Source organism: Amblyomma maculatum, chromosome 10, assembly GCF_055883805.1.
Source record: "Amblyomma maculatum isolate TAMU_Amacu chromosome 10, ASM5588380v1, whole genome shotgun sequence".
Lineage (NCBI taxonomy): Eukaryota > Metazoa > Arthropoda > Arachnida > Ixodida > Ixodidae > Amblyomma > Amblyomma maculatum.
Window position 1 is genome coordinate 55,308,664 of NC_139353.1, and position 9,484 is coordinate 55,318,147.

The window sequence follows — 9,484 nt, forward strand, 5'->3', positions numbered from 1 at the left end:
CCCATTATAGAAGAACGAACGTCTGACAACATGCATTAAAAATTAACGGCAGTAATGGGGCTTGGAGGTGCTATGTTTATTAGAATGAGTAAGGTTTTATCATTTACATCGTGACTGCCACCTCGCTGCGTAGTTGCCGGGGGAACGAGGTTCGTGTGCGTGAACGCGCACGTCTTGAGCTCTCCAGAAGTGCCAAAAATATTTTGCGGATGACATTTTAGCCCATGCGGACGGTTTGCATTCAATTGCAGAGCTCTAAATTTATTATATCGGCGCTTTCATTGCTGACAGTATCTGAGTATAATGCGTGAAGCCCACTCGCTGAGGTTTTTACAAGCAGCAGAAAGCCGCCAATATGTCACAGCTATCTTGCTCGAAGGTCCGATGAACGCCATTTTTGCAGTTTAGGCTTCAAAAACGAAGGTTCTTGCTAGGGATTTCAGAAACACTCGGCTTAATTTCAAATAGCGCATTTCATTTTTAGTACTCTCTCTGCTGGTACGTATGCCAGAAAACGCTTCTTTTCCAGAGCGTGGAAATTCGCTGCAGTTAAATTTTATACTCCGCCTTAACGCTATGAAGGACAGCAGCTTGTGGCCCTCTTTGGTGCTTCCACATTGAGAATTCACGTGAGCACTCCATTATCATTTATAAAGCCGCTATGAAACTCGAACCGCGGAAGCACCATCTCTCTCGGTAACGACGTATAGGTCTCGCATAGTTCCGGTTGCTGCCGCATCGAGACGCCAATTTGTTTTTCACGTTAAAACCCCTCGAGGTACTGAGTTTGAGGAGAGTTAATATCATTGTTGCTCAATGTCGGAGTATGGCGACAGCGACATACTTTGACCGAATGAGACAGTGGCGATCCTTACAGAGTAAAGGTTAAAATGTAGTAGAGTAAAAAAAAGTAAAATATACGTGCACAAAGCACTTGAAGCAATGTCAACCAGAAAGCTTGCATCAATGTGAAAAACAACTGCTTACAAAAAACTGTCCTTACATTTACCTGTCGCGTACATTTAACTTACACTATGACAATAAATATGCACGAAGATTTCCCTCAGGAGGCTCGCAGCGTATTGTTTGCTAGTGACTATTTTTTATTCTAAATCATTGTTCATGGAATTTTTGCCGCAGTCGCAGCTGCCCTCTGCCTACAATGGCCAAAGTTGAAATAACGATTTTAGTGCGCATTAGGAGTTGAGATACTTCCTTTAAAGTTTACTTCAAATTATCTTACAGTATTTACGCGTAAGGGCTACTATTCATGTCCAAGAAAGCTGTATTTGAGAAAATTTTGCGTACGCCGAAATGACATGAAACATTTTTGACAGGACTAGAAAATAGTACTGTGATTAGAAATACGACAGGGAACAAATTTTGAGCATTGATTTATTGATTACACCACATTTGTTAGCCACAAGTGTGTTTCTTCTGCTTTCTTAATAGGTTTCCTCTATATGCATATTATCTAAAGGTCTTCATGATATATATTAGAGGTATGTCGACAATATACGCAATTATGTACAAAATTATTGTTCTTTCTCCTATTGTAAATCGCTGTATATGACTATTTTTAACAACACAACAAAAGAAGAGGATAAATGAACCAATTTAGAACAAATAGTCTAGCTGCTTTATGAAATCTCTGTTTCAGTCTTAGATAAAACACCACCATAAATAAATAAAAAAAAGCACCAAAAGGGGCATAATTTAGAACAATTAAATTTCTTGGAGCGCCGCTGATTCATTCAGTAGTATTAAACTCTTGTGCACTGTAATTGGAAATGAATAGTTGAGAAAAGGCGTGAAGAAAAAAGTCTTAAAAGCGAGAGCCCATTTTGGTTGCCCTTAAGATACATTCCCTCTGTCCAATGTACAAGTTTGCTTTTAATGCCGGAAGTGCTATATGTGGTGCTGTGTGTTTTTGCAGACACATTGGCCAAGTCAGGCGATCATTGCTATCACGTTTTGCCTCAACCCCTTTGCGGTAATTATGTGTGGTCTTAAGCAGAACAAACATACAAACAAACAATATTTAGAAATCATTTTTAGTAAAGCTGAGATCTGGGTGAGTTCGTATGCATGCATACTGGAGAACAGCGCAATAAAAGCGGGACAAGGACGCTTGTTTCGTCTTTATCCCGCCTTTATAGCGCTGTTCCCCGGAATGAATATTCATAAATTTGGTTTCGAACTAAAGTAGACAAATAAAATAATGAAATTTGAGCGGCTAGGAAGAGTATCTGCAAATATTAAACGACCATATGAAAGGAACAGGCGGAAATACACAACAGTGAAGTCATCATTTGCGAAATAGGTAAATATCCCCAGTATATCGTGTAGTTACGGCTGCGAGTATTGGCGCAACTGGGCTGGTCCAAATGTAGCAAAATATTTTTGAAGGGTAAACACCTATGAAAAAGTGGATTAGATGAGCACAAGGACAATATCTTGGTTGCATGTTTCGTTCTTGTTATATATATCAACTTATTATTCTACAGAGATAACGGCATTGTATTCGCCTAATACCGCTAAGCAATGGAAGGGTGGATGCGGAGCTAAAGGGCCAACATATATACTGTTGCGACAATTTCAATAACATTCAGAGATGGCATTTCTTCTTCATATTAGAATGTATTCTCAGTTTCATCGCCTCAGCACAAAGAGAAAAAAAAATGTTGTAGCTGTCATTATGAGTAATCAAGCGTATCAGCTTAGGAAACCTATCATTTTAAAGATCGTAATATCTGCCAACCATTTTTGCTTAGAGAACGTCTAGGAAGTTCGCTTTGCAGGATAATGTTAATTGCAGATTGTTTATCATATTTTCATTAGTCTGAGGACTTTAATCACGAACTCAATTTTTCCTGGCGTAATTATATGCCACATATTTGATATTTTCTCCTCCTCGAGGAATAATTAGGAGTTGGAAAAGTACCTTATCTTGTCAACCAAATGTTAGTCAAGAAACCACAATGAAGGCAGTCTTAGCCGAAAGAGTTTGTAATTGGTAGTTTTCTTAAAGGTTGTGCTGCTGCAAAAAGTGCGAAGTGAAAAAAATGAGTTCAAAGATTTTATAACGCGTTACAAAACAATAGGGCCTAAATTAATAATGCAAGGGGCTTCGTGCATACTGTGTGCCATCCCTTTCAGCACGACACTGCTCTGAGGCGATTGCTTCGAATAGCCTCTTTTTTTTCTGCTTCAAAGCTGTCCATCGTCTTGGTATTCGCTCTTCTTGTAATGATGCTAATAACGAAGCATGGCTGACTGCCTTATGAAGTTATGGCGTACCCACTTTACAACAAGCAAGAGTAGGGAATGTACTCAAGTTGAAGGAAATCTAAATATATGTTTTTCTCTCTCAATTCAAAACGCCCTTAAAAATTAAGATTCTAAACACGAAATGTACTAACAGCTTTACACGACCGCGGTACTGAGCTTCTCGTCTGGGGGATGTCTGTCTCTACGGCACCCCGCGGCAATCTGCATGTTTGCTTCGCTGCGTACATTGAGTTACGTCGAAGCCTCTCACCGGGCGCCCTCCTCTCCATGAGGTCTCTCCTGGTTTTCGCTTATTTTCTATTTCTGCAAGCACCGTAGTGCGGCCAGTTCAGGAAATGTTTCGGTTGTTGCGCAGTGACCCTCTTTTCAGCCCTTCCGGGCACGGCCTTTTCCTGAGAGCGGCAAGATGTCATTTGTCCTCTCTGAGTCATACGATTAGCGACATTTGTCGTTCCTCTAATGCTGCTCCCTGTAAATTCTCTAGCCATTCCGAACCATTCAATCGTACAACGCGTATGCCACTGCTCTGCACACTTTAACGCCCACTTAGCGAAACGTACCCGTGAATACACATTTGCCGTTTTCTTTGTGTGTGTGTCCGCGCTTCAGGACGCGTTAACCACGCGCTAAATTAACTTCAGCTAATGAGACCAAGGAAACAACACTTATTAAGGATACGCCAGGTTGCAATGCATTAGACAGAATAATTGTAGAGTGACGATATTAAGTTGTTATTATTAAGCATCAGGAGTAGTGTGAACATTACCACACCGAACTGTTTGCAGTGTACTTCAAATATGCCTCATTGCTCCATACGATATGTGCTCACTTTATTTTAGCTTGAGGTAGGGAAAGAAAAATGTGCCCACAACACTAATGTTTACTAACAACACTAATTAGAACACTAATTAGAAAGACTAACTTTAACGCCCACTTAGCGAAACGTACCCGTGAATACACATTTGCCGTTTTTTTGTGTGTGTGTCCGCGCTTCAGGACGCGTTAACCACGCGCTAAATTAGCTTCAGCTAATGAGACCAAGGAGACAATACTTATTAAGGATACGCCAGGTTGCAATGCATTAGAAAGAATAATTATAGAATGACGATATTAAGTTGTTATTATTAAGCATCAGAAGTAGTGTGAACATTACCACACCGAACTGTTTGCAGTGTACTTCGAATATGCCTCATTGCTCCATACGATATGTGCTCACTTTATTTTAGCTTGAGGTAGGGAAAGCAAAATGTGCCCACAACACTAATGTTTACTAACAACACTAATTAGAACACTAATTAGAAAGACTAACTTTAACGCCCACTTAGCGAAACGTACCCGTGAATACACATTTGCCGTTTTTTTTGTGTGTGTGTCCGCGCTTCAGGACGCGTTAACCACGCGCTAAATTAACTTCAGCTAATGAGACCAAGGAGACAACACTTATTAAGGATACGCCAGGTTGCAATGCATTAGACAGAATAATTATAGTGACGATATTAAGTTGTTATTATTAGGCATCAGAAGTAGTGTGAACATTACCACACCGAACTGTTTGCAATGTACTTCGAATATGCCTCATTGCTCCATACGATATGTGCTACTTTATTTTAGCTTGAGGTAGGAAAGCAAAATGTGCCCACAACACTAATTAGAAAGAAGGCAACAGGGCACAGTAGAAAATAAAAGCTACTGAATTTCGGTGAAGGTGAAATTAAAAAGAAATGGATAGCGACTCAACTCGGTTAAGCCAGGATATGGGTAGCCAGAGCTACAAAAATGATTCTTCACAAAGTCCGACTAGAATGTTCTCGTCGCGTATGCACTGGCTGCAAACCATATGGTATGATCGGCGATTCGGCGCGCCTTCTTGGCGTCTTTCGAATCTTGCTCCATTTGGCCTGCTTCTTCTCTTCCTCTCTTTCCACTTTTTCTCTGGCTAGGAGCATCTAGCTGCCATGGTTGCTAGCTAGTAGTGACAAGCAACGCTTACCCGAAATGTGCCGCTGACTAGCCTAGTTAAGTTTTCGCTACAATTAAATGCAGTGAATAAAGCAGGAAAGAGACAAAAAATTAGATTTCTCGCTTGGCGCTTAGGATTTCTAAATTTTTATTTTTTTCCTGCCCTCCTCCTTCGCACTCCTGCTTCCTCCTCTTCAGTTCTCAATGTCGTTGGTGATGCCGAAGGTTCTGTCTTCCTGTGAACAATTTGCCTACTTCTTTACTAATTTTTTAGCTATTTGAACAGGTGATCGGTGCCGTGACGGTTGCGGTAGTGTGTGGCCTCTGTCAAAACACATTATTCTGACGATACACGCGAACACGTGCTCTTGTACTGCACATGTTACGTCTTGCAAGTTCGATGTGTTCCGACTGTGTTGTGTTGGAATGATTATACATTGCAGTGCTCACCACGTGGAAGCATGCTAGCCAACTGAATTGCCGTCGCAAGAGTGACTTCAGAAGGCAATTCAGAATGTTTGAAGGGGTATGGTTTATCTTTCTAGTCTTCATCATGTGCCTTAGTGGTTTAAAAACCCTTACTTTTTGCTGTCTGTTTTATTTTTCCATTGTTCTAAGCTTTGTGTTAGCATCTTTATTTGAGATGTCACTTTGAAGCGCAAAGGCCTTAAGTGGGTCGCTTTGGCGCCCATATTATATGCTCTTTGTTATAAAAGTTATTCGCTGCCAGCCCCTCCCCCCCCAAAAAAAAAGTAAATTGTCACTGCGCACTGACGGCTCATGAAGTGTACAGATTTGTAGGAATTCTTGGGGGGTATGTGTTATGGACTGACATTTTTCGAAAGCACTGAAACAACATGGACAGAGAAGAAACAGACAGAAACAAGCGCTTGTCCCTGTCTGTTTCTTCTGCGTCCAAGTTATTTTGGCACTTTTGAAAATTGACAAACCCGCATCACCTAGCTTGATCCGCCACCCTTATGTATTATGGAGCTTCTCAAGCTTTAAATGGGTATTACTCTTTCCCTTTCTTCTGCCAGATTTTACTTAATGTATTTGCACATTCTACCACTTATTTTGTGGTTTTATAAAAGTTCTGTAATCGGTAGCTTTTCTTCCTCCCCTGTCTCTGACTCTTTCGCTGCCTGATACTGCGTTGTACCAAATGTAATTATTTCATTTTTTTCTCTATTATTTCTCTATTATATATTTCAATATATTTATGATCCCTGGAGTCGTGCTGTTTCTTTCTTGAGTAGTTGCATAACAGGCTTCCTAGTTAGTCGGGTATTCAGAAAGGTTTAATGTTTAAACCCCACCATTTTGTTTTTTTTTTTACGCTTTTTAGAAGTCAACAAAAGCCCTCCCTATTTTGCATTCTTTCTGATCCGTCTGGACAATTCTAGTACTCTTAGACTCAGCATCCTTGATTGTAAAATGCAAGGCTTTCCTGCTTTCCGTGTTATATACAAGTTGCATTTTCTGGAGTCGGATAGACAGTGAGTGTTTTATGTTTCACCTACAAGGCTAATTTTCTCATTTATTCTAATATTTTCATTTATTTTCCTTCCAGTTCAGTAATAACATGAACAGTAGAAATATCTGCAATGCCTTTATGAAATATTGACTGTTATTCTACATGCTTTATTAATAGCATTGACCATTCTTTTGTGTTTGATTTATTTTTGTTTCAGTCCTTGTTTTCACCATACCAACCAGCGAGGCTGGTTGAATGTTATTTTTTTTTCCACTTGTGTTAGATATAGCTGCTTAAGTCGTTCTCCTGGTGTGCCTTTGAATGAACAGGCTGAGATGAGCATTTTGAGCTTTTTTTTTCTATTCACTGAATCTTGCCTTCATTTTAATATTCCTCATAATTTATAGTGCTAAACGATTGAAATGTTTACAGTATTCGTGTTTAGTTGCACGTATGTAGAAGAGCGAAACACCGCACAGGCAAGTTTGTGAGAGCGTTGCCTTTATATTTTTTACACAGAGGAAAAATGGCGCCTGTGATACAGAAGAAGATGAAAGCCGTTCCTTACGTTCCCCAGGCACTATGTAGTATTGTATTTTGAAACTTGTTTCACAGTTTTCCTATAGGATAGATTGCCCCAAAATGTATCCGAGCAAACTCACCTTCATCACCGTTTATATCGCTTAATCATGCCCGTGGTAAAGCAGGAAATGGTGATAGTGTGGTGCAATCTAAAGACACAATGTCGTCCCTGACTCTTAGCGCCGCTAGCAAAGACTCAAGCGCATCTGACAGATGTTATGATTCTATGTTAGTGAGGTACCATTCTATCTAATTCTGCGACTTTGATGCACTAGAATAGCTGCGTAAGTGTGTGGCTGGGAGTATATCGGATTGAAAATATTGAAGGTGTCGTCTCAGGTTCTACTCTTCGTAAGGGGCGCAAATTCGCACCAAATAAGATGCGTTTCCGAAAGGTTCAATTCGAAAAGGACACAGGCCTACGTCCTACGAAGTCCTACGAAGGAACAGCAGGGCTATAAACTTTGCCATTCTTGTTTGATGACTGAATGCACATGTGGAAGTAGGTGTCGTAGCGGTATGTTTTGATTCCCATCCACTCTCGCAAAGACATTTTAAACGTTTTTTCATTTTTCTTTCTTCTGTTGTTTTCTTGTTTTTGTTTCTTTTTTTTCATTGTAATCTTTAATTGGAGCATATAGTTATTCTGGTGATCTACTCACACCCATCTTTTCAAGTTTTAGAGCTGGCTGACAAGCAACATATACTTTTTACATTTCTCCTTGTGGTTAAAAGTAAAGCTCTTGTGCGTGATTCCTAGAGAAGAAAAAAAAAAGATTCCGTCAATATAAACACTGCGCTGGTCTATCGGGATGGCTCAAAGCTACCGTGGCTCAGAGAACGCATACTCATCAACCTTTTGAAAACAGTGACGCAGTACCTCGGTTGATAAAATTATTTTCAGACGTACATTCTCGCCGTATCTTGCAAAAAAAAAAAAAAAAAAGACTTGTTTGAAGCATAAATGTTCGTCGCACGAATAGGCTCTATACTTTTCAAAATATAGGTTTTTCATCATTTTCATCCTTTCAAGTGACGCCCTTCTAATATGGTTTTTAAACAAGGCGATCGAAATTATATTCGATGAATTGTTTGAGTTTCTCCTTTAAGCTCTAATAATTACATATAGGTCATGACATAGATTATTCTATGTAGGCACTGATATGCTTTTCTTGTAATTTTCAGGGGTCATAATACAGTGCATGCACTAGACGAGCGAAGATTACAATATTTTCGGCATCATCAAAAGAGGCACCTTTTATAATACAAATAACAGATGCGCGACATTCATTGTAATTAGAGAGCACGACATTCATACTTTGAAATGAAGACTTAAACGAAAAAAAACCGCCGGCAATACAATGTTTAACTTTTTGTCAGCCTATTCTTGAAATGATGCTAATAACGAAGCATGGCTGACTGCATTATGAAGTTATGGCGTACTCACTTTGCAACAAACAAGAGTAGGGAATGTACTCAAGTTGAAGGAAACATAAATGTATAAGTTTTGCTCTCTCAAATCAAAACGCCCTTAAAAATTAAGATTCTAAACACGAATTTGGCAGTCTGGAACACAAGTAGGAATTAAATTGTTGCAATCCAAGATGAGTAATACTTTGTGTCTGTGTATTCTTCCGGATGTAAACTGCTTCCACTTTAGACTATACGCGTAGTGCTGCGGCAGTGAATCGCGCATTTGTGCAAGGTACCATGCGGAGCTATAAGGCTCTCTGATCGACCGAGTGGTGTGAACGTGTCGGCTTGGCTTAGATCTAAAGTGTCTGAATTTCTGGTTCCACGTAGGTCCAATTGCTGTCTCAGCCTTTTTTTTTTTTTTTTTTTTCAAATCCCCTGGCCGAGTTGACAGCTGCCGCTATGTCACGTACTGTGTCATCCCCCAACCAAGCTCTCCTATCAGAACATGGTCATGCCATCTACCAAATGCCACTTGAGATAGGTATGGCTATGATTGTGTTTACATGTGCAGTTCCCATTATTCATCCGCGTGATCTCTGGTAACGTTGCTAAATTTCCGCCTTTATGTACTCTTTATGCACCGACACGAATATAGAAAACGGAAAGGGGAAAAATACAAAGCAAATTGACAAATCCGCATACAGTAGCATAGTGCACTGCTGTGGGAGGAGTGAAGTGTGACAGTTTTAAATTCAAAAG